The 23,783-nt window shown below is 49.9% G+C and overlaps 1 protein-coding gene across 2 annotated transcripts in view; it reads left to right on the forward strand.

The window, feature by feature from the left end:
- Positions 1-23,783, forward strand: part of CALN1 (calneuron 1) — a 141,139-nt gene that overhangs the window by 85,116 nt on the left and 32,240 nt on the right. The window lies entirely within an intron of this gene.

Below are 23,783 nucleotides of genomic sequence, written 5' to 3' on the forward strand. Positions count from 1 at the left end.
TGCCAATGGTTCAAATGTGTGGCTTCCTGTGGGATTCCAGCTCCTTTCACTGACCATCCCACAACCCTGGCCTGCTGAGAAACTTTGGCTGTTCTCAAGTTTAATGAAGCAAAAGAGCCAAACCTGGAAATGAGATTTTCTGCCTTCTTTTACAACCCTCCAGCCCTGTCCAGACTGAATTGGGTGGAGCTTTGGAAGAGTATTTTAAAAGCTTTTAAAAACTTGTTCCTGGCCTCCTGGCATGGGACAGGAATAACCCTGAAAATCCTGCTCTGGATTTCAGGATTTGGTTGTCAAAGCAGGAGTTTGGTGCTGGTGAAGCCCCCATGGTTTGTGATGCACCTGGGGGGAGTTAAATGGCACCAGGAGGGGTAGGACTGGGTGCCAGGGATTTTTTGTGCCTCCATTGCTCCTTGTGAGCCTCATCCCAGGCTGGGAGGGAGAGGAGGGAGCCCCATCCCATCCCATGGAGCCATTGGTGCCTTCCAGAATCCCAGCCCCTCAGGAGCTGCTCAAGAAGCAAAAATCCTGGTGGGAAAGTCAGGTTTGTGAGCTGAGCTGTTGGATGGGGAGCAGAGAAGTCTGGAGCCTTCCTGAGAATTCTGCTCACAGTTTAACCCACGGCTTTTAGTGACACTCCCACCCCTGCAAATGCCTGGAATGAGGCTGGGAGACTGGATTGTGCCTGGATTTGGGGCAGCGGTTCCTGGGATCTGCTTCCACAGGGACATGGCCCTGGTGCCTCCCTGGCTGTGGTGGGACAGGGAAAAGGGAGCAGAGGCTCCAGGTGGGAGCCCTGGGTGAGCAGGGATAGCCCCGGGGGCTCCTTCAGGCAGCAAAGCACTGACTGAGTTCCACCAGTGCTCCATGGCCTGAAGAACAGCAGTTATGGGCTTTAGCACCTCTTTACTCAGCACTTCCCTGGATTTCTGAGCCCTTGAAGAGCTCTGGTTGCTTTTACTCTGGGGTTGGAGTACAATGTCTCTGCAGCTTTTTCCCAAAGAAAAAGCAAGGAAAAAATCATGGACGTGTCATTCAGGGAACAGGTTCTCTTTGCACATTGCTCCCTGGCTTTACCCAATCCCTCTGCAGGGCCATCAGTCACCTCCTCCCTGAGCATTTCTGCCTCTGCAGCATCTCCAGTGGGACTCCTGATGGGAAGCCAAGCCTTTGTGGGAACCAGGGCTTGGCCGTGTTCCCATTTCCCCTGATGTGCAATTTCCACATTTTCTGGAGTGAGTGGCAGGGGCTGAGCCCAGGTTCCTGACAGAGCCCTTCAGCCCTGCAGCCATTCCCAAAGAAGGATTTTAAGAAGGGAATGGTGCCCACAAGGCTGTGGACGTGCCCAGGGCTGGGAGGCAAGGATGGGACAAAAGGGACACCGGGCTGGGCAGTGCCACCATGAAACCTCACCCCAAAGCTCCTTCAATCAGTCCCACGGGAGAGAGGAACCATGTGGGCATCCCAAAAGTGCCTCCCCCTCCCCATCCCAGCAGCTGCCCTCCAGCCCTCCCCATGCTGGGATATCTTTGCCAAGCTCATTTCTAAGGGCAAAGACCTCCAGGCTCCAGGGTTAAACATTTCCTTGGGGATGGAATGTAGAGGAGCTCCAGGCCCTGGGGCCCAGAGGGAAAAACAGCCTTGGATGAGAGGTTTTGGATGGAATGAACCTCTCTGGGGTGGCTGAAATGCTTTGGGAGGTCAGGACAAGTGGCATTGTTAAACAACAGGGCTGCATCTGCATCGGGGGCAGGGGAAAATCTGTGCCCACAGCACTGATGAGGTGATTTGGAAAAGCCAAATGATCAAGTACACTTTGTACCTGACCAGCTGAGAGCCAAAGTGCTGCCTGATTGATTTCCCCCCTTTTCCCTTTGCTGTGTGCACATGGAGGCTGCAGGGAATTTCAGGCAGGATATCTGGGGCTTTGTCTGGTGTGAGGGGACAGGGCTGGATCATCCCCTCAGCCACCGTGCCTGTGCATGCCAGGAGCAGCCTGGGCATTTGGGGATAAACAAAGCTGCTGAGCAGGAGCAGTAGAATTCCAATGGGGAGATACTGCCCAGAGCTCTCATTTCTCACTGCTGGGATGTCCCTGCAGGTTTGGGGAGGCAGGTCCTGTGTGATAATTTACTTGTGGGCAATTCTGGAAGGAAATTGAGACAGGACCTCTGAGCTGGTTTTGATGATGAGGTTTATTTTCTTATCTTCTACATAGGCAGGAAGGGTGAGTTGAGCTCACTGCATGGTTCACAAGATCACAAGACCCTTAGTTGCAAGACATTTTAAGGAGTTATTGACCAATAAAACACTGCCAACAAGGACAGTTATGTTTTTGACCCAATCCTTAAATATTTCATCTTATGCACCCATGCTACAGCGTAAGCTTTCTTAGCCATCATGTTATGACACACAAACCTACAGTGCTACATGCTAAACTCCTTCTTTACCTCTGTAACTACTTTTATTCTTTCTACATCTTAAACTCTGAAACTCTAAACTTTTCTCTACTTAGCTTAACGTGTCTCTGCTTTAAACCATAAATCCACATTCTCACTTCTAGCACCTAAGTTTGGAAGCCTTTTCCAAGGTCTCAGATCAAATCCTGTGTTTAATCCTAAATTTTGGATTACAGGCCCAAAGTTCTGAGAATCCCCTGCATTTCATATTCCACCAATCCTGCACAGGGAACAGCTCAGCAGCTGTTTGTGCTCTCTGGGTTTGGGGGAACTTTTTCCTTTCTCCAGGTTCTCACAGACTTTTGCTAGGGGGAGGGATAGCCTGGGGTTTGTGATCCTTGATGGGTGAGGAGGAATGGCCAAAAATCCAATAGCACCCCTGTGCAAGGAGGGAGGGATGTGCAGGGACAGCAGGGACAGGCCAGGGACAGCAGGGACAGCAGGGACAGGCATGGGACAGGTCAGAGACAGCAGAGACAGCAGGGACCGGCCAGGGACAGCAGAGACACCAGGGACAGGCCAAGGACAGCAGGGACAGGCATGGGACAGGCCAGAGACAGCAGAGACAGCAGGGACAGGCAAGGGACAGGCCAAGGACAGCAGGGATGGGCCAGGGACAGCAGGGATGTGCAGAGACAGGCAGGGACAGGCCAAGGACAGGCCAGGGACAGCAAGGTCAGGCCAGGGACAGCAGGGACAGGCAGGGACCCCTGACTCTGTGCTGCACCCCCAGCACAGGCCCCAAAGGCCACTTTGTTCCCTGGAAAATGGAGCAGGGCCCACATCCAGCTGTGAGGGTGCCTTTGGGGCTGGCTGGGGAGGGAATTCAGTGAGAGGAGGGGGGATCGGTGCTGGCTGGGGACACGGGACAGCGGAGGGACAGGGCAGGGCTGGGACACGGCTGCGCTGGGACACGGAGGTTCCCCTCCCATCCCAGCACCGAGGGGTTCAGGTTTCCCGCTCTGCCCGTGCAGCTGGGAATGCAGGAGAGTCCCAGGGGACAGATCGGGGCTCTCCTGATCTGGTCAATCAATGAGTGCCTTAATAGAGTGAAATGAAGGGGAAAATGTGAGGGAATGGCCGTGGCACAGGGCAGGGCAGGGAGGGAGAGGGACTGAGGGAGTGAGGGAACAGGGAGTGAGGGAGAGGGAATGAGGGAACGGGGTGAGGGAGCAGGGGGTGAGGGAGAGGGAGTGAGGGAGCAGGGGAATGAGGGAGAAAGAGTGAGGGAGTAGGGCGTGAGGGCTGTGTTGGGGCTGTCTCCGAAGACAGTTTTCCCTGGAGAGGGATTTTTCTTTATGGAGTTCAGAGATAAACCTGCTGCAGTTGCTTCCCATGTGTGAGTTCCTCCTGCTGTCCCTGCAGAGGAGTTAATCTGATGATGGCAAATGAGACTTGCTGCAGAGGAATCGTTTGTGTCTGTGTCCAGTTTGATGTGGGAACAGCTCCAGGTGCCCCTCTGGGGTCAGCCCTTCCTCCCTCTCCTCCTCCTCCTCCTGAGGCAGTGCAGCCCCCCTGGGCAGGTGCACGATGTTGTAAAACCACAGCATGGGATATTTTACATCTTGCAGCAGATTTTTTTTGCTGGTGCTGAGCTGCTCTGCTGCAAAAATCTCGATTCCAGGAGCTGCTGTGTCAGCTTTTAAAAGAACCTTCTCAAATCGACTGCTGGGGCTGGGGAAGAAGAGAAGTGAGAGATTGGGAAGGAATTCTTTACTCAGAGGGTGGGCAGGCCCTGGCACAGGGTGCCCAGAGCAGCTGGGGCTGCCTCTGGATCCCTGGCAGTGCCCAAGGCCAGGCTGGACAGGGCTTGGAGCAGCCTGGGACAGTGGGAGGTGTCCCTGCCATGGCAGGGGTGGCACTGAATGGGCTTTAAGGTCCCTCCAAGCCAATCATTCTACATCTCTGTGATTCACAGATCCAGTGCCCTCCCTCTGGGTGGCTGCTCTGGGGTTTAAATCAGGAAATGCAGCTGAAAGTTTGGGGGAAAATTGGATGGGTGGGGCCAAAGATGGAGAATTGGGGTGGGACCATTGCACTAGGAACACCTCCCCAAATTCTCTTCCACCAAACAAATCATCCCACAGCACCACCTCATTCTGGGCAGCACTTTTTGGTTGTTGAACCTGAAATATCTTCAAATGATTTCCACAGAAAAAAATTCTGTACATTTAAAATATCCACCATGTCTTGGGTTTTCCCAGCTGGAAAAGTAAAGGAGAGGTTGGAAACCTTGGCACTGATTATCCTGCAAAAGCACTGCAATGTGAGCTGGGAGCCAAGGCAGAGACCTTTCCCTGGGACACCCAGCTGTGGTCATTGTGTTCACCAGTGCCCCTGACCTCAAGCATCCTGATCATATCCTAATTTCAGGAATTAAATGTCTCCTGCCACAACTGCTCCTGCAGTTTAGGTCATGGTTTCTTCAAATCCATATTTAAAAGGTGAGATTTTCAGTGGGAGGTTGCAGGTGGCTGGTGTGAAGTTCATCCCAAAAAACCTGGGACATTGCTCAGTGTCCTTGAGCTCATCCCAGATAACCTGGGATACTCTCAGAGTGTCCCTTGGAGCTATCAGAGGGAAACAGCCACTTCCAGGGTACAATTCAGGGATCTGCTTTGGGCATCAGCCTCGGGAAGGGATAAACTGTGTTTCAGAAGTGCCATTTTTACTGCATTTGGTGCAAAAAATGTGGAGGGAAGTGGCTCAGGTGGAGCTGTGTGCACTGGGGACAGCTAAATGTCACCTTGTGGGTCCCAGCAAGGCTTTCAAGGCCTTTTTGGTGTAAGTTCCAGCCCTGTGGTGCTGTTATCACTGGCAGGGGAGCAGTTCTGCTGCCCCACTGAGCTCCCTTTGCTGCCAGGACATCTTGGCCCTGCCGCTCTCTGTGGATTTGTGGCAGCACAGGAAGAGCTGAGCCCATGCAGGGATGAATCTGTCTCCAGACACTGCTCTCTGTGCCAAGGTCTGAGTCCAGATGTGCTGGCACAGCTGGAGCAGATGTGAGCACTGCAGGGCTTCGTGCCCTGGCCCGTGGTGGCACAGTGTCCCTGTCATGCCCCTGGAGCCCTGGATGAATCCACCACAGCAACTCTGGCAGGCCTCACATTCACCTGCCTGTGAAGGGACCTCCTTTCCACCCCCACATTTTCCCTGCAACAAAATCTACCCTCCCAAACCTCCAGGGCAGAGTTTACAGCTGGAGATGGCAAGGTTTTGGAAGCAGCAAAGCAGGAGAAAAGCAGGATTTCCTTGCCCAGCTGTGGTTTTGAGCTTCAAGCAGCACATTTAGCCCTCAGAAATGCTCTGCAGCTTTGGTTCAAAGCCTGTTTAAAGCAGGCAGTTGGTATCCAAAGGGTTCCTGCCTGCTGGGTTCAGGATCCGGCTGCCCTGGAAGGTGTGACTGGGCTCTGTGCACCCTCTGCAGCACTCAGGGACACTTCCTCCAGCAGCTTTCATGCTCCAGAGGTTCTTCTTTCTGTGCCAGTTTATTTATAAACTCAGTCTGCAGCTCCAGGGCTTTTTTTGAGAGTTTTGTTCTCTTGCCTGGTGTGTGAAATGGGAATTGTGCTGTGGATTTCTCGGGAATTTTCTTGGAAGTGATAGGAGCAGCCTGTAGGAAAGGTGAATGTGTGGGAGCATTACCTGATCTCCCAGCATCACGGGGCTGGGAGAGGCTTCCTGGCTTTTTTTCTGAGGGGATTGGAATCCCCAGCACCCCTGAGGACCAGGATCTACCTCCAGTGCTGGTTTTCTTGGAATTGGGATCATTTTTCCTTTGGAAAAGCCTCTTTGGGTGATGGAGCAGAGATGATGAGTTTCAGTCAGGGGACTTTCAGGGCAAATCCCAAATCCTCTCACTCTCAGTGTCAGAAAGGAGTTTCTGCCAGAGAGGAGGCTCCACCTGGCCTTAAATCCCAATCTAGATCTCAGGATCATCCATCCCTCATCCATCCATCCATCCATCCATCCATCCATCCATCCATCCATCCATCCATCCATCCATCCATCCCTCATCCATCCATCCATCCATCCATCATCCATCCACCATCCATCCATCCATCCATCCATCCATCCATCCATCCATCCATCCATCCATCCCTCATCCATCCATCCATCCATCCATCCATCCATCCATCCATCCATCCATCCATCATCCATCCATCCATCCATCCATCCATCCATCCATCCATCCATCCCTCATCCATCCATCCATCCATCCATCCATCCATCCATCCATCCATCCATCCATCATCCATCCGTCCATTCATCCGTCCATCCATCCATCATCCGTCCATCCATCCATCCATCCATCCATCCATCCATCCATCCATCCCTCATCCATCCATCCATCTCCCATCCATCCATCCATCCATCCATCCATCCATCCATCCATCATCCATCCATCCATCCATCCATCCATCCATCCCTCATCCATCCATCCATCCCTCATCCATCCATCCATCCATCCATCCATCCATCCATCCATCCATCCATCTCCCATCCATCCATCCATCCATCATCCATCCCTCATCCATCCATCCATCCATCCATCCATCCATCCATCCATCCATCCATCCATCCCTCATCCATCCATCCATCCATCCATCCATCCATCCATCCATCCATCCATCATCCATCCGTCCATCCATCCGTCCATCCATCCATCATCCATCCGTCCATCCATCCATCCATCCATCCATCCATCCATCCATCCATCATCCATCCATCCATCATCCATCCATCCATCCATCCATCCATCCATCCATCCATCCATCCATCATCCATCATCCATCCATCCATCCATCCATCCATCCATCCATCCATCCATCCATCCATCCATCCGTCCATTCATCCGTCCATCCATCCATCCATCCATCCATCCATCCATCCATCCATCCATCATCCATCCCTCATCCATCCATCCATCCATCCATCCATCCATCCATCCATCCATCCATCCATCCATCCATCATCCATCCGTCCATCCATCCATCCATCCATCATCCATCCATCCATCCATGAGAGCAGCTCCAATCCTGCTGGACTCTGCCTTTGGCTTCCCTGGATTCTTCCTATTCCTGTAACAAAATCACCTCTCACTACACTGCAGGAATTTTGTTGAGGGAAATCTTAAAAGACTCAAAGGAAAGTCTGATTTTCATGGAGATCTGAGATTGGGAACTTAAAACAGACTTGGCCTGTTTATTTCTTCTTTTTTTCTAAAGAATCCCCACTGTGAGATAAAAATCTACACATTGCCCTGCCTCCGAGCTCTGGCATTCAGTAGAGTAAAAATATCAGGGAAACTGAACTAAGGCTTTAAAAAGAAGGAAAAGCAGGAAAATAGACACTTCATCGTTCATAAATAAGCAGAAACCTCGAGGCGTTGGCAACTGTTTGCAACAAAGAAATGTGTTAGGAAGAAAATGACCTTTTCTGTGAAAGAAAAATCTAAAAAAATAAATTACCTGCTTGGAAAAAAAAAAAAAAAAGAAAAAAAGACCTTTGGAAAAATGTAAATGAAGAAGCTGCAAAGATCCCGGTGTTGGGGGTGGGGAGTGCTGGAGTTCCTTGGGGTGAGGGGAGGAAAGGCCTGCAGGGAATCCCTGCAGCCCAGCAGGTAACTCCCATTTCCCAGTGTGTATCCCAGATTTCAGGTGCACCTGGAACCTGGCACCAAAGCCCTGGCACAGGGTGCCCAGAGCAGCTGGGGCTGCCCCTGGATCCCTGGCAGTGCCCCAGGCCAGGCTGGATGGGGCGTGGAGCAGCCTGGGACAGTGGGAAGTGTTGGGGTTGGAATGGGATGGCTTTGAAGGTCCCTTCCAACCCAAACCCTTCTGGAGTTCTGAAAGAACTCCCTGGAGGTTCCAGACCCTGAGTGACCCCTGAGTGAGCCACGGGGGTTTGTGATGCTCTCCAGCTGTCTCCTGAGCTCAGCTCCTGCCAGGGCCACCTGGGGCTGGGCTTCTGCCCCTGCAGAGGCACCAGGAGCAGTTTGGAAATGCCCGTGGAGAAGAGAGGTGTCCCCTCTTGCTCATGCTCGTCCAGCTGTCACCTGTGTGGGTCAGCTGTGCCACCACTGGTGGCCCTCACAGAGTCACCCAGGCCCAGCTGTCCTGAGCTCCTGCCAGGATGGGGACGTTCCTGTGGCCACCAGGGTGGAGATGATCCCTGCTGAGCAGGTGGAGATGGCCTGGGTGTCCTGCAGGCTCAGCTCCTCCCTGCCCTGTCCCCTGGGCCCTCTGCTGCTGGCAGGAGGTGGGACAGCGGCTGGGCCACCTCCCTCCCCTTCCTTTGGGATCTTGCCCTGATTTCTCCAGGCACTTGTGCCACCAGTGCTGCCAGTGGGGTTGTGCTTCAGTTTGGAGGTTTTTACCTCAGTTTGGGTTTTTTTTTACTTCACTTTGGGTTTTTTTGTCAGTAATTTCTGGGCTTTTGGGTGATGTGCAGGGACTGAGGGTGTTCATGGTGCTGTGACTATCTCACATCACTGCACCAGTGCCAGGCAGATCCTTCCCAGGCTCTGAATTTATCAGCAAAATTCCCAGCAGATCCCTAATGCAGTTCTACCAAGTGAATGGAACAATGCAGATCTTCAAGCGAAATTCCTTGAGGATTTTTCTTTAAGCACATTTACCACTTTACTCAGAACCCGTTCTTTTGTCTGGGTGTTTTCTGCACCATCATTTCTCTGTCTGAGGATGTTTGGGTTTATTTTTGTGCTGACAAAGACAGAAATCTGCATTCTGAGGTGGCTGCCGCCTCCAGAGCCAGCAGTGCTGATGTGGTGTACAGATATTTGTTTTGTTATTTTTGCTGTTGAGAACACAACTCTATCAAGTGGTCATTAGAATAAATGATTCTGTGATCCAATACATTTACTCAGTTAAAGGAATGTAGCCACAGCAGGGGCCCAGAGCAACCTGAGGGAACTGTGCAAGCATCCAATATTTGTGTGAGCTCGGTGGGAAGTGTTCAGAACTGATTTTTATCATTTTGGAGAGTGAATAAGTAGATCAGGCATAAGGGGAAGATCTCTGCTCACAATGAGCCACAATAAGGCTGCAGTTCCCTCCAGAGATGGATTTTAGTGTCCAAATTTCCTGCTCTGAGCAGAGCCAACCCTTGGGATCACCCAGCAAGGTGGAGCTCATGGAAAGGTTTGAGCAGGGAGTGGGAGCTGCTGCCTTCCCTGGGGAAGGGATGGGGGAATCATTCCTGACAGTGATCTGCATGTTTTTCATCTCCTGCCCCTGCTGGGGGTTGGTTCTGATGTTCCCCAGGGGATTCCCTGCCCAGGGGATCATTATCAAACATGTCCCTGTCACAAGTGCTCCCCTGTGCCCCTGCAGCTCCAGTGGCCTCAAACTCGGGGAGTGACAGAGCAATAGAGAGACAAACGAAACTGAGAAGTGCTACTCACTTCTAAAAATTTAAAAGGGTTATTAAAACCTTATAAAAATTACAACAGAAGACTGAATAGAGAAAATATTACAGCACCAGGAGCAGAGAAATTTTCCCACCATGTGCTCATCCACACCATGGAGGTTTCACCTTTTAACCCTTTGGCCCCTCCCAAAGTTCTGTCCATGGACTCCTCCTTCCCTGCCCAGTGCTGGAGATCACTGCCTGACACCTTGATTGGAGCTCAGGTGCTGCCACAGGAACGAGTGACCCTCCCAAATGTCCCAAACCCAGGGCACCCCTGAGAACAACACAAGGGGGGGAAAACACAACTATAAATCTATAAAACTGCTCCTAATATACATACAGGATATTTGCCTTTAATTGTGAGAGTCAACCATGGCATTGCTCATCTATCACAAAACAAATGGAGGCATTTGAAAGGAGCGGGGCTGTCAGGGAGCCAGGCTGGGTGCAAGTGCCACATTCCAGGGATTTCAGGGACCCTGATCCAGTGTGAGGACAAATCTCTGAACCTCAGCTTCCAGCACTTATGTCCTTTGTATACAGACAATTGAAGCAACATAAATACTTGTTTTATGGACAGCTGGTGTGTGGGTGCATGCTTTCACAACATTATCCAGGATTAAAGTGCCAGAGGTCAGGGTTAGGTGGGATATTGGACAGGAATTGTTCCCTGGGAGGGTGGGCAGGCCCTGGCACAGGGTGCCCAGAGCAGCTGGGGCTGCCCCTGGATCCCTGGCAGTGCCCAAGGCCAGGCTGGACAGGGCTTGGAGCAGCCTAGGACAGCGAGAGGTGTCCCTGGGTGGCACTGGATGGGCTTTAAGGTCCCTCCCACACAAACCATGCTGGGAATCCAGATTTAGGTTAAATTTATCTATTCTCCAATGCTGGCTCTTCCTTTTGCTGTGTCAGCCCTGTCCTGGCGTTTTGCAATGCCACATTTTTAACACAGACAGGAAAGCTCTGCTGAACTCATGCTCAAAACCCCCTGTGTGGATGTTCCTGCACCTCTTTTTCCTACTGCCATTTGAAAGTTCTCTGTTTCAAGGGCATTTTCAGGGCAGAAGTGGAATTTATTATAATCACAGAATGAAATGAGGATGAAACCTCCCAGGAACTGCTGCTTCAGCTCGGGATAGGGGTGGAAAATAACCCCTCTTGCCCAGGACTGCTGTTTTGTGAACTTCCAGAGAAGGAGAACAAAGCCCTGTGAGGATGGAGGGAGTGGAGAGAAGCCTCCCCTCTGTCCTGCTGTCCCTGAGCCAGCTGAGCCTTTGGCACCTTCAGCCCCTTCTGAGCTTTCCTCGACTTCCTGTGGAACACAGGGGCTCAGTTTAAACACTTGATCTGAGTTTAAACCTGATCTGGGGAAAAACCTCAGCAGATCAGTGCTGAACATGGCTCAGAGCAGAGCTGGGTAGGAACAGGCAAACTGGTGTAGGACAGGGCTGAACTGGCCCAGAGCAGCTCCTAAACTGCTCCTAAACTGCTCCCAGCCCTCTTTGGGGCTGGCAGGGGAGGTGTCCTGATACTCTGAGCCAAGCCTTTAGATGTGATCTCAGCTTGTTGGGAAGATTCAGATTTAGATTTTAGGTTTGTGTTTTGGTTCACATCTTGATTCATGCTGGGCCTGTCATAAGCAGGGAAATGCCAGCATCAGTCTCCCAAGATGAGGATCTTGGGAATGAAGGGGTGAGCTGAGCCTGCTCTGTGTGTGCTGTGCTCCTTCCTCCTGTGCTGAATTGGGGGTTTCATTTTGGGTAGGTGTGTGATACCTCAGAGAATATTTACACTGATGATTGGGAATAACCAGCACATTTTTGTGAATCCAATTCCCTTCAAATTGCCCTCTGTTTTTACCCAAGTGGGCCTTTGATCAAAGGCTTGGAAACTGCTGTTAGAATTCCTGCCCTGTTTTTCCTGAATATGTGCCTGGTTTTCATCAGTGTGTTTTAAAATGTGTTTCACTCAGCAGTGACACAACACCCTCATTTATCTGGGCCTGTTTCTCAGCAAACAAATCAAATGGGGTTTCTCTTGTATCATTTGGAACAGAAAATGGAGCACTGGGCCAAAGGAAAATGACTTTGAGGTGTTTGATGTGGGGTTTTGCATTTCTGTAGCTCAGTGCAGTTTGTCCTGAGTGACCGTGGGGTTGTCACACGTGGCCAGGCTGTCACTGAAGTGCACTGAACTGGGGCAGGTGTCCCCAAGGCTGGGGACAGGGACCTGCAAACCTGGATTGTAAAGGTACTTCCATAGCAGTACCCCACTACTGTGGCTTCCCACTGCCAGAGGGCAGGGATGGATGGGATATTGGGAATTAGGAATTGTTCCCTGTGAGGGTGGGCAGGCCCTGGCACAGGTGCCCAGAGCAGCTGGGGCTGCCCCTGGATCCCTGGCAGTGGCCAAGGCCAGGCTGGACAGGGCTGGGAGCAGCCTGGGACAGTGGGAGGTGTCCCTGCCATGGCAGGGGTGGCACTGGATGGGCTTTGAGCTTCCTTCCAACCCAACCCATCCATGATCCTGGGGCTCACTCAGAACTTTCTGAGTCCCTTTCTTCTCTGGCAGTGGTGATTTATTCTCTCTCCAAACTTCCCCCATATCTCCCTGGGTTAAAGATGATCCTGATCCATGTTCTGAAGGATGAGCACTCCTCTGGCAGCCTGGTCTGCTTTGCCCACCACCCCTCCCTCTCCAAGAGTGTTCATTATTCACAGAACCCCAGAATGGGTTGGGTTGGAATCACCTTGCAGCCCATCCAGTGCCACCCCTGCCATGGCAGGGACACCTCCCACTGTCCCAGGCTGCTCCTAATGTCCAGCCTGGCCTTGGGCACTGCCAGGGATCCAGGGGCAGCCCCAGCTGCTCTGGGCACCCTGTGCCAGGGCCTGCCCACCCTCCCAGGGGGGAATTTTGTTCCTTTCCCACAGCCAGGGGCCAGCAGGGCTCTGCCAGGGCAGGGGCAGGGAAGGAGCAATAGGAGAAGGAGCAGGCACAAGGCTGGGGGCTCTCCCAGCTCTGAGGAATCCTCTCCTTTCCCCACCTGCATGGCTCTGGAGCCAGCTGAGCACTGATTGCTGAGCAGGAATTAAATTAGGGCAGTTAAACCCCAATCCACCCCAGCCATGCACACTCAGAGGAAACGTTTGGTAATCAGCACGGAGTGGCTGATTAAAGGCCATTAAAATGCACCAGGAATGATTCTAATCCTCTCTCCACTTCCAGCCCAGCTCCTTTTCCGGGTGTTGGATAATCAGTGCTGACTTTAGCGATCAGCCCTGACACAGTGCCCCTGCTCAGGCACGGAGCTGCTGCCCCATCTCACAGCACACAGGAAAACAAGGCAAGAATAATCGGATTTATAGAAAACAAGGCCTGGAGTTTGCAGGAGGAAACACTCTGGAAGTGTTCTCTCCTCCTCCAGGTGATAGTAAAAGATTTTAAAATTGTGAAAAATGCCAATCACTTGTTTCTAAAATTTTAAAAGTTTAATAGTAATAAAATGGTTATAAAAATATGAGTATATATAGAGTAATAAAAATTTTGGACAATTTGGATTAGGACAATAGGAGACAATAGAAACCAAGAGTTACAGACAGTCTGGATACCTTTTTCTGGGCAAAATAAGCCTAAAATAGGACCCACATTAACAGAGGATTAACTCTTAAAAGCAACAGCCTGTTGCATATTCATACACCTCATCAATGATGCAGAAATTCCATTCAAACACAGGATTCTGTCTGGGCAGTGTCAGCTTCTTCCTCTGAGTCCTGACTGCATCTTCAGTGCTGAGCAAGGCAGGAAGAAGTTCATTTCTTCTGCTAAGGGAGCAATGAATTCTCTTTCTCTGAAAGATTGAGGTTCCTGTGGCTGCTATCTGGTGCAAGTCCTTCCTTTTAAAAAAGTATCTTACATAGCATAGTTTCCCTTTTAACATTATGTTATAACCTAAAACTCTATTTAACACACTACTTAAGAAATTAATACAGCATAACTTTCTAATATAACACATATAATATTCATTAGAATATTTGCAAAAAGCCAATCATAAAATATGCATTTTTCACAAAATCATAGTAACTTCAGAGAGTTAGAAAGGAAGTTAGGCCCTGGGAAAATGTTAGGCCTTGTATTTGCTAGATCATGTGAAACTGCACCTGTGTAGTCAGTATATGATAAATTGCTAGATGTCATTAGATATAATTATTGTTTAAAGAATCATGAGAAACTATGTTAGGGGTTTGAGGGGGATCATGATAAATCCATGCTTGGATGAAATCAATGTATACAATAGAACAATGTAAGTTTAATAATTAATATGTAAGTTATATAATGATAGGATATAAAACATGTTCAGCTCCAACCCATGTCGGGTCAGATTTGGGTCTGTACCCCTGACACCCAGAGCTCTTTAATAAAAGCACCTGCATATAATCATTCTGTGATTATGTGTTCCTGAACACTAACACAGGGACACAGGAGACATATGGATGATATTAGAAATTGAATTGCAACAAGAGTTGACAACTTCTGTGGTGGGGAGTTTGTTGCATCTCAGAAATTTGTGGGGAACGTGGTAGCTTTATTATATTTATTATGAGAAAGTTATCATATATATTCCTGTTTTCTGAATGTGAAACTGGAAAAAGCTCTGAACTTCCCTTCCCTGAAAGTGTCTATTCCACAACATCAGAAACACCCCAGTCCTTACTCACCAAGGTCATCACACACCTGTTAAGAGACCTTAAACCTGCCCAGGATAATTTACGTTATCCCTCCTGCCTGAGGCTGCTTTCAGAGCCTCCCGGCCTGTGCTGTTTGACAGACAATGGAAATCGCTCTGCAATTAGAGCTGCAGTCAGTTCCCTCAGCACCTGCACCGTGAAATCCGGGCCCTGGAGCCGTTCCCTGCCTCGGGGTCACTCCTGTCACTCTGGGCAGGCAGCGATGTCCCCCAGCTCTCAGGGCTGGCAGAGCCCCGAGGGGCTGGGAGAGGCTGGGTGAACTCCCAGTCAAGCCTTTGAGTGGCTTTTTGTCCCTCCCGGGTCATTGTTTGGGGGGTGGCAGCGCTTTGGGGGGCTGCAGTGTCCCCTCCCCTCTGTGTCCCCTCACGCTCTGTGCCCTCTCTGCCGCAGCCAGGGCTCCTCTGGTCACACAGGGGGTGGGGACACTCCTGTCCTGGCTGTCACCTGTCCCCACCATGGCTCTTCACCCCAGGAGCCCTGGTGGTTGTCACTGCTGGTGACACCAGCAGTGGCGCTGATGATGGCTCTGGACCAGACACTGCTGCAGCTTCATCAGGTCAGGTCTTGGGGCTTCCTTATCTTAATGCCTTCACTAAAAAGGGGGCAGGAGGAGATCCCAGGAATCGTGGAATGGTTTGGGGTGGAAGGGATCTTAAAACCCACCTTGTTCCAGCCTCTTCCTCCATCCCAGGGTGCTCCCAGCCCTGTCCAGCCTGGCCTGGGACACTGCCAGGGATCCAGGGGCAGCCACAGCTTCACTGAGATGTACAAATTCCATGATTCTGTGTTTCTGTGATTCCATGATTCCCTGGCTCTGGGAAGCAGGACCCAGCTCTGGAGAATCAGCAGCTCCTGCTGTGCTCACACTGGATGTGCAGAGACCTCATTTCAAACAACCTGCCCTTCTCTTTTAGCACAAACCCCAAGCAGGTGCAGCCACCATATCCCAACTAATGAATTGCACAGAAAATGAGATCTGGAATTCCACTGAGAAGGCTTTTCTGTAGCTGGGAATAAATAAAATCCCTGATTATGAGGGCTTGGATTACTGGAGTTGCATCTGAAAAGCTGCAGAGGTCAAAGCTTCAGCTCACTGCAGGGATGGAAACATTTCTTCTTTATAATTAGAGAATAATTAAGGTTGGAAAAGACCTTTGAGATCATCAAGTCCAACCTAAAGCCAAAGGAAAGGGCAGGAAGGAGATACAGGAAATAGGGGAGAACATTAAACACAAATAGATCCATCCATCTGACCCTAGCACTGGAATGGGAATCTGAGGAGGAGAGCCTGGATATTGGAGATGTGGAATGGGATTTCAGGAGCTGCTGGATCATAGCAATAAATGACACCTTGGTTTAGCATTGATTGAAAACACTCCCCAGTCAGTGTGAGGGGGGCTTTCAGCCAATTGTTTTTAGCCAGTTTTGCCAAACTGGAGAATCTTTTGGGCAATGACAATTGCAGTGACTTTGAGGAGGCAGCAATATTCCCTCTCAGTGTGCAGGTCACCGTGGGTGGGGGATGATGAAGCCCCGTTCCCTTTTAGCATGAACAAGACATGTTCAAACTTTAAATACTTCAAATATCACTGACAATAAAAAGTCACATTCTTTCAACATGATGAACCCAGTGATTCATAAGTCTCTGTTCTCTTTAGAGCAGGGGAAGGTACCTAAGATGGAAATATTTCCCAGAAAATCAGATTTTCAGTCTGTGGAGATGGAGACCAACCCCTGCTTGAGGGCAGGTCCCACCTGAAGAGGTGACAGGGCCAGAGTTGTGCAGGCAGAGCACCCCAGGGGCACCTGGAGGGTGACAAAAGGCTGGATCAGGGAGTGAATCCCTCCACCAGCACTCCCTGCCAGACACCCAGCACGGAGCAGGAGGCCAGGGGCAGCTCTGCCTGAGGAATGAACTCAGCTGTCAGAGCAGAGGGATCTGCTGGTAGCCTCCTTCCCTGCTGGAATTGCTGAGCCTCAGCACAGAGGGAGCAGGAGCCTGGGCTTTGGGAAGTTATTTCCACTCAGCTCAGGGGAGAAGTCAATCAGTTCATGGCTTTAATTAGCAATCTTTTCATGTGTTCCCTTCAGCACAGGCACAGGTTTGCCCACGCTGGGGTTTGCAGCCCCCGTGATTCAAACTCTCCTTTGGATGTGCCACACAATGAATAGAAACCCCCCTTTTTTCCAAGCAGAACTTGGGGCTCCATTTGAAGCAGCCTCTCCTGTCTGTGGCAGAGCCTGTACCTGGGCACATCCACTGCCACTGCTCTGGTTTCTCTGTTTCCCTCATTCCCTTTCTCCTCTGGCTCCTTGGGGAATCAATCCAAGTGCTGCATGTTCCATCTTGCTGCAGGAAGCAGGAATTTCACATCCCCTCAGTCTCGGGGTGTGATGAGCTGCCAGGGGAGCAGGACTCCTGAAATCCCAGGAACTGATCTGATCACACAGGCAGAGCTCGTGGTTGCTTTTAGGATATGATGGGATCAACAAGATAAAATTTTAATTAAATTACAGTGATTCCCAGGTTTAATGGATGTTCCAGTTTTCAGTGTTCCTTGGAAACAAACCCCACAGGAGCTGAGCTTTGTGATGCTGAGGGATGTGGGGTTATTATTGCTGCCACCCCCTGGGGCAGGAAGGATGGCAGGGCATGGAATGGGAGGGATGGCCTTGGGATGGAGATGGCTCAGGAGTGAGGTCCCCTGCTCTGGGACGGCTCAGAGCCTCCTCTCACAGCCTGCCTGAATAGAGCCTCCTTGCCACCTGCCAATGACTCAAAAGGCCTCTGTTTGTCACCCTGAGGAGCACCTGGACAGCTGAGCCAGGAGGATGTGCCAGAGGGAAGATTCCCTTTCTCTACCCCAGTTCCTCACCCCCAGCGAGGGAAGGTCAGGCAGGTTTAATCCCAGAGATCCCAGCCATGGAGCTGGAATTCTCTGGCACAGAACCCCTGTTGTCCCTATGTGGCAGCATCACAAGCAAACTTCTTCCTGCACAGAAAGACATTTCCCAAACTTCTGGGCCTCTGGGTTTACTCAATCCCAGGAAAACCTGGGGTTTTTTCCCAGCTCCTCAGCCCTGCCTGATTTGCCAGCCTGCTGCATTCCTTCCTTTGAGCTGTTGCTGCCCCAAAATGTCCCTGTGTTCATCACTTTTCCTTGCACCAAGAGCTTTTAGCAGAGACAGGGTGGATTTAGGGCTGCCCATGTGCAGCTTCCTTCCCCATCTGTTCCTCAGTTGCTTCTGAAACATTTGAGAGCAAAATCTCATCCTCATAAAATCAGTTCTGATAGGAACAGAGAGCAACGGGGCACCTGCTCCACGTGCATTCTTCCAAGCTGCCTGTGGAGTGGGTAATGGAAGATTATTGTAAATACTGTGTGTGTTTACATTTCTTTTATAAATAACTCCATCCAGCAGAGCTTGGGAGCTTCCTTACACTGGGAATAGAGGTTGGATCTTGTTGAAAAGTGAGTTTGTCTAAAAACCTTCTGGCTGGGCATTCCAGCAGGGCTGGGAGCAGCAGGGGATGCTGAGAGCCCTGCTTTGGAAGCCATCAGGAGGGATAACACAAAGGAGCAGCTGCTGGGCTCTGCTGACTTTGCACACTCCAAACCCAGGAGCTTCTGCTGCTTCCTTGCTCTGGTGTTCCTGGGCCAAGCTCTGCCTGACCAGAGGCATAAAGCCAGCACTCTCCATCTCCCACGGGAGTCATAGAATGTCCTGAGCTGGAACAGACCACAGGGATGATCAATCCAGCCCCTGGCCCTACCCCAACAATTCGTCCCTGGGCATCCCTGGAGCTCTGGCAGCCTCGGGGCTGTGCCCATTCCCTGGGGAGCCTGGGCAGTGCCCATCACCCTTTCCCTGAGACCCACCCTAAGAAGCCAGAGCATGGATTTGCCACCTTGCCTTGCACCCAGTGGAGCACCTAGGGAGCATTTATCCCTTTTCCCAGTTTTTTATTCCTTTTCCCAGTCTGCCATTTTACCAGAAAACATTGGCTGCTGGGGAAAAATAAATGTTTTGTGTTTTCAGATTTGATTTTGTGCCATTCTCCTTTTGCCCTTGGGGGTGGCCATTGTGCCTTGAATTCTGCTTAGAGCCAGGCTTTGGAGTCCAGTGCAATGCTGGGATGTGTGTTCAACAATTGCAGATAACCCAGACAATGCAGACACTTGGATTTGTGTTTAATTCCTACCTGAGCCTTGGCCATGGGCTCCCACATGGGAAGACCTGCTCCATTCTCCCTGGAAAGCACTCAGCTGCTTTGTTTTTCTATTTGGGTGCTTTTTCCTACTGCTTGGCTGACATTTCCTCCATTTTTCATTTGTTTTCGTGTGCCTGTGGAGCTGGGGATGAAGTCAGGAGTTCTCAGAAGGATTGCCAGGCAGGGAAGCAGCCTCAGTAATAAAAGGCATAAAAACAACCCCCCTCCTAAACCCAATCCATTATTTCCTTGCTCACACACTGAAAATGCAAACTCAACTTATTAACTCACCATTCACTCCTGATTCCATGATTTTATGTTTGCCTTTTATATCCATAATATTCATTTTCCACTTTCTTAACACCCAACAAAAAAATCCCTTCCCAATCCCGCCCTCTTTGTTCTCCTGTGTTTGCAGCCAGTCTGACTGAGCAGGAGCACATCTGGAGCTCAGCTGCAGCTGTGCTCCCAGCCTGCTGTGGGATTTTGGGGAGTCTCAGCCCTCCCACGCTGAATTTGAGGCAGCAACTGGAGCTCGTGTGGAGCAGTCGAAGATAACACTCTGCCAAAATGAAACTTTGATAAACAAGTTGGTTTTCCTTTTTTTTCTAGTGGGAAATTGGATGTGCAGTCCAAAGTATTAAACTGCACATTTGGAAAGTGGGATTTTCCTGGAAGCTGGTGAACTTTGAGGCTTTGGGATCAAAGGGGTGGTTCAGGGGTTGGTATAAAATAACAAAATGTGACAAGGGGATGAGTTCACATCAATGAGCTGTGTTATCCATTCAAATGAGCCAAATTTCCATGGGTAAGGAGACAAAAAACTCAAGTGGAGACAAAAATTCAGGTGATGTCAGGTTTTCCTGGTTGTGGCCAGTGTAATTCCCACCAGCCCTTAAATTGCAGGAAAATGTCACAATTCTCCAAAATGTAAAAACCCATGGGGCCCAACAGTCCTTGAATTAAAGAGAAATGTAAAATGTAGCTCATTAAATCATGGAATCATGAATTCATGTAATCATGAAATCACAGTCATGGAATCATAGAATCATAGAACATTGGAACATATACATAACATAGAACAGACTCATGGAATCATGAAATCATGGAACCATAGAATCATGGAATAATGGAGTGATAGAATTATGGAATCATGAAATCACAGAATCGGGTAATCATTACATCATAGAATCATTGAATTGTGGAATCACAGTGTTATGAAATCATGGAATCATGGAATCCCAGAGCCATGAAATCATGGAATCCTTGAATGGTTTGGGCAGGAAGGGGCCTTAAAACTCCCCTTGTTCCAGCCCATGCCCCACAGTGTGAAACAGCTTCAAACTGAAGGGCTCCTTGAGAAGCAGCCTTTCCTTCTCCAGGGCCAGCATGGAGTGTCTGGAGTTTCTCCTCAATATCCCAGCAGGCAGGTTGAGACCCAAAAGCAGATTTGGCATCAGGAGCAGCAGGGATCAGCTGAGGCAGGCTGAGGGATCAGTCTGGTCAGGAACCAAGGCTGGAGCCATCCCATCTCCTCCCAAAGCCAGAGGCAGTCACGGGGCAGAGCTTTCTCTTCACAGTGGGATTTTATGGACACATCCCTAGGCATGGTGCACAGAGAAGGTGGGAATCCTGGCTCCTGGGTCATAGTTAAAATTGCTTCCTTGTGGTGCAGCTGTTCCCCTCTGGCTGCTGGACAGATCCCTTGGATACACTGCTACAGAAGCTTTTCCCAAAGAGGTCAATCCCTGTGTTGAGCATTAACAAATACCTACCGGGGGTTAGACAGGAGAGGATGGAGGACACTGATGCTTTTCCAGCTTAAAACCCCTGGAGAATTAAAATCCCAGCTGTAGGAGCATATCCATGCAGGGAGCCCCTGATGTGGGAATAACATGCAATGACTCCATGATTCAGAAGGCTGAACAATTGCTTTATTAAGCTAAACTATATTACACTACATACTGTACTAAACTACACTAAACTCTATACTAAAGAAAAACCAGTGACCCTTTCAGACAGTCATGACACAGCTTCGACCTAATTGGTCAATCAGTCCAAACAAACATCACCAGAGTCCAATTAACAAATCCCTTTGGGTAAACAATCTCCATAACACATTCCACATGTACCAAACAACAGGAGTAGCAAGTAGAGATAGGAATTGTTTTCTCTTCTCTCTCTGAGCTTTCTCACTGCCTTCCCCAGGAAAAATCCTGGGAGCGAGAATTATGTCTCTGTTCAAAGAGTATGTGAATACCACAGGAGTGAGCACTGAGGGAAGGGAACCACTGCATTGAGAAAGGGAGCAGGACACCAGCAGGGCCATTTTCAGTCAGGCTCCAGTTTCACCCAGCTACTGGACAACTGCATCAGAATGGGGATTTTGCTCCTTTTCCTCCAGATTTGCTCTTCTGTGGGAGCTGTGAGCTAGTGGACAGCTGTCTCCAGGGTGAAGGTGGCTGATTTCTCCATGTGGATGGTGGCCAGTGTCTGTGTCCCCTGTCCCAGTTTGGAAAGACAGGTGTTTGCTAAGGAAGGCAGGAGCCTCCCCTGAAATGGAGAATGTAAACCCCCTCCCTCTGAATTGCTATAAATTTAAGGGGCTGTCAGGCAAAAAAAAATGATAGCAGGAAATAGCAGTTCTGTAATAGGGAAGAAAATAAAAAGATAAAATAAACAATGCAGTACACTAGAACAACACTGCCAGAGTCAGAACCCAGCCTGACACCCTGTGGGTCAGGGTGTTGGCAGCAGTGCCATTGGAATTGTGGCTGCAGCCCCCCTGGAGCAGGGATCCTGTAGAAAGGTGCTGTCTCTTCCTCTGAAGATCCAGTGGAAGGAGAGGCAGCTGCTGCTCCTCTGGGAAATCCAGTGCAGAAGCCGTGCTGGTGTTCCAGAATCTCCAGATTATATCCAGGTAGGAATGCTTGGCTCCTCCCTCTGGGCTCACATCTCCCAGGGGGATGATGTAGTTCTTATCAGCCATGCAGTGACATTCAATAGCTGTTATCAGCAGGTGTCTCCCCTGAGGGAGGAGTGGGTGTGGAAGAGAAAAGGAAAATTTGCCCAACGAACAGAAGACAACTGCCCTACAGATGGCAAATAGATACAATTTGCTTGACAATCCAGGACATCCCCTCACTTTTGGGAGACAGGCACAGGCAGAAGGATGTGGAAAACACCTGGGATGCTCTGTAGAAGATGCTGCTGGTGCTCATCCCTGGTGCCCTCCTTCCATGGCAAAATGAACACAGAGTGACACCAAACCTTTTCCACACTATGCATCTCTGAGCTCAGAGAGGGCTGGCGCCACTCGGGAATGAGACCCTGAAGTTCTTTTTAGCAGCTCCATGGGAATGTCAGCTCAGCCCTCAGCAAGTGGAAAACTGGGGAAGGTTGAGAAGGGAATAGGGAAAAACCAGCTTGTGGTGTGTGTTCAGTTCTTGGATGTCACTGGGATCTGCTCCACTGTGCCGTGGAAGGGAGATGATGGGATGGGAGAAGTTAATGAGGAGGAAACCTTTATCAATTCCAGGAGGTTCTTCCTCAAGAGGAAACTTTGGTGGCTAAAAAGAAGAAACTTTAGTGGGTAAAAAGAAGAAACTTAGGTGGAGAAAAAGATAACTGGGTTATCTTTCCTATGTCAGAATTTGGGAAGGTGATGACTGGAGCTGGGGAGGTACAAGTGAAACAGGAGACAGTTTCAGAGCAAGCCCAAGGAGAGGATTTCTCCTGCAAGGTGTGAAATTTCCTGACAGCACAAGTTGGATGTGCTGGAAGTTCACAGAACTTCCCAAAATAACTTGGCAAATTATTCACTTGAGGTCTCTCTTCCTCCCTTCTGCACTGAAGGTGGGATTGTCCTCCTGACATCTGCTCTGAACCTGCCCATGCACGTGTCCATCCATGGGTTATTACATCCACCAGGAGGAAAACTTCTCCCCAAAGAAAGAGATGGAGTTTAGGGGATACTAAAAGTGAACATTATGCTCTTTTTCCTTTCCATGATATAAGCAAATAGCAGCTGTGATAGACCCTGATCTTGAACCTCAGCAGTCCAGACCCCACAGTTGCTCCACCACCAGTGGAGAAAATGAGCTCTGATGTTCTCTGAAAGCCAGCACTGTATCTCCTTCATCTTCCAGCATTCAATATTTCCTCTTCCAATAACCAATATTTCTTCTTCCAACATTCAATATTTCTTCTTCCAGCATTCAATATTTCCTCTTCCAATATTCAATGTTTCCTCTTCCAGCGTTCAATAATTCATCAGGAATTTGCTTCTCATCGACCTCTAAACCTCAGCATTGCCCCAGAATGGCCCTGGAGTGATGGATTGCACCATTAGCATCTAAATGTGGGATAAAAACTCCAATTGATCCTCCCAGAGGCAACAGAAAATTCCAATTTAAGCCATCACTTTTTATTTTAATTGCATAAATTACAATCAGGACTAATGATGTCTGGGGATTCTTTCTGCCTTTCCTTTGGTTCTGTAGTTAGCAGAGTCTGCATCTTCCCAGGAATTTATCCCATTCCACTGATCTGGAAGTCTCAGGAAAGGCTGAAGTTAGATGGAGAAATGCAATATAAGGGTGGGAGGGACGGGGGTTGCTGCTGTGTCTCCTAAGGAACCTCAGCACCAGCCCTGGCTCTGCTGCACATGGACCACACAGAATCCCAGGATCACTGGGGCTGGAAAATCCCTCCAAGAGCACTGAACCCACCCTGTGCCCCATCCCCACCTTGTCCCCTGCCCAGAGCTCTGAGTGCCACCTCCAGCCCTTCCCTGGGCAGCTGCAGGGATGAGCACTCCAAACCTCCCTGGACAGCCACTTCCAATGCCTGAGCACCATTTCCATGGGGAAATTCCTCCTGATGTCCACCCTGAGGCTCCCCTGGCCCAGCCTGAGGCCGTTGCAGAAAAAA

This window comes from Molothrus ater, chromosome 21 (genome assembly GCF_012460135.2).
Source record: "Molothrus ater isolate BHLD 08-10-18 breed brown headed cowbird chromosome 21, BPBGC_Mater_1.1, whole genome shotgun sequence".
Lineage (NCBI taxonomy): Eukaryota > Metazoa > Chordata > Aves > Passeriformes > Icteridae > Molothrus > Molothrus ater.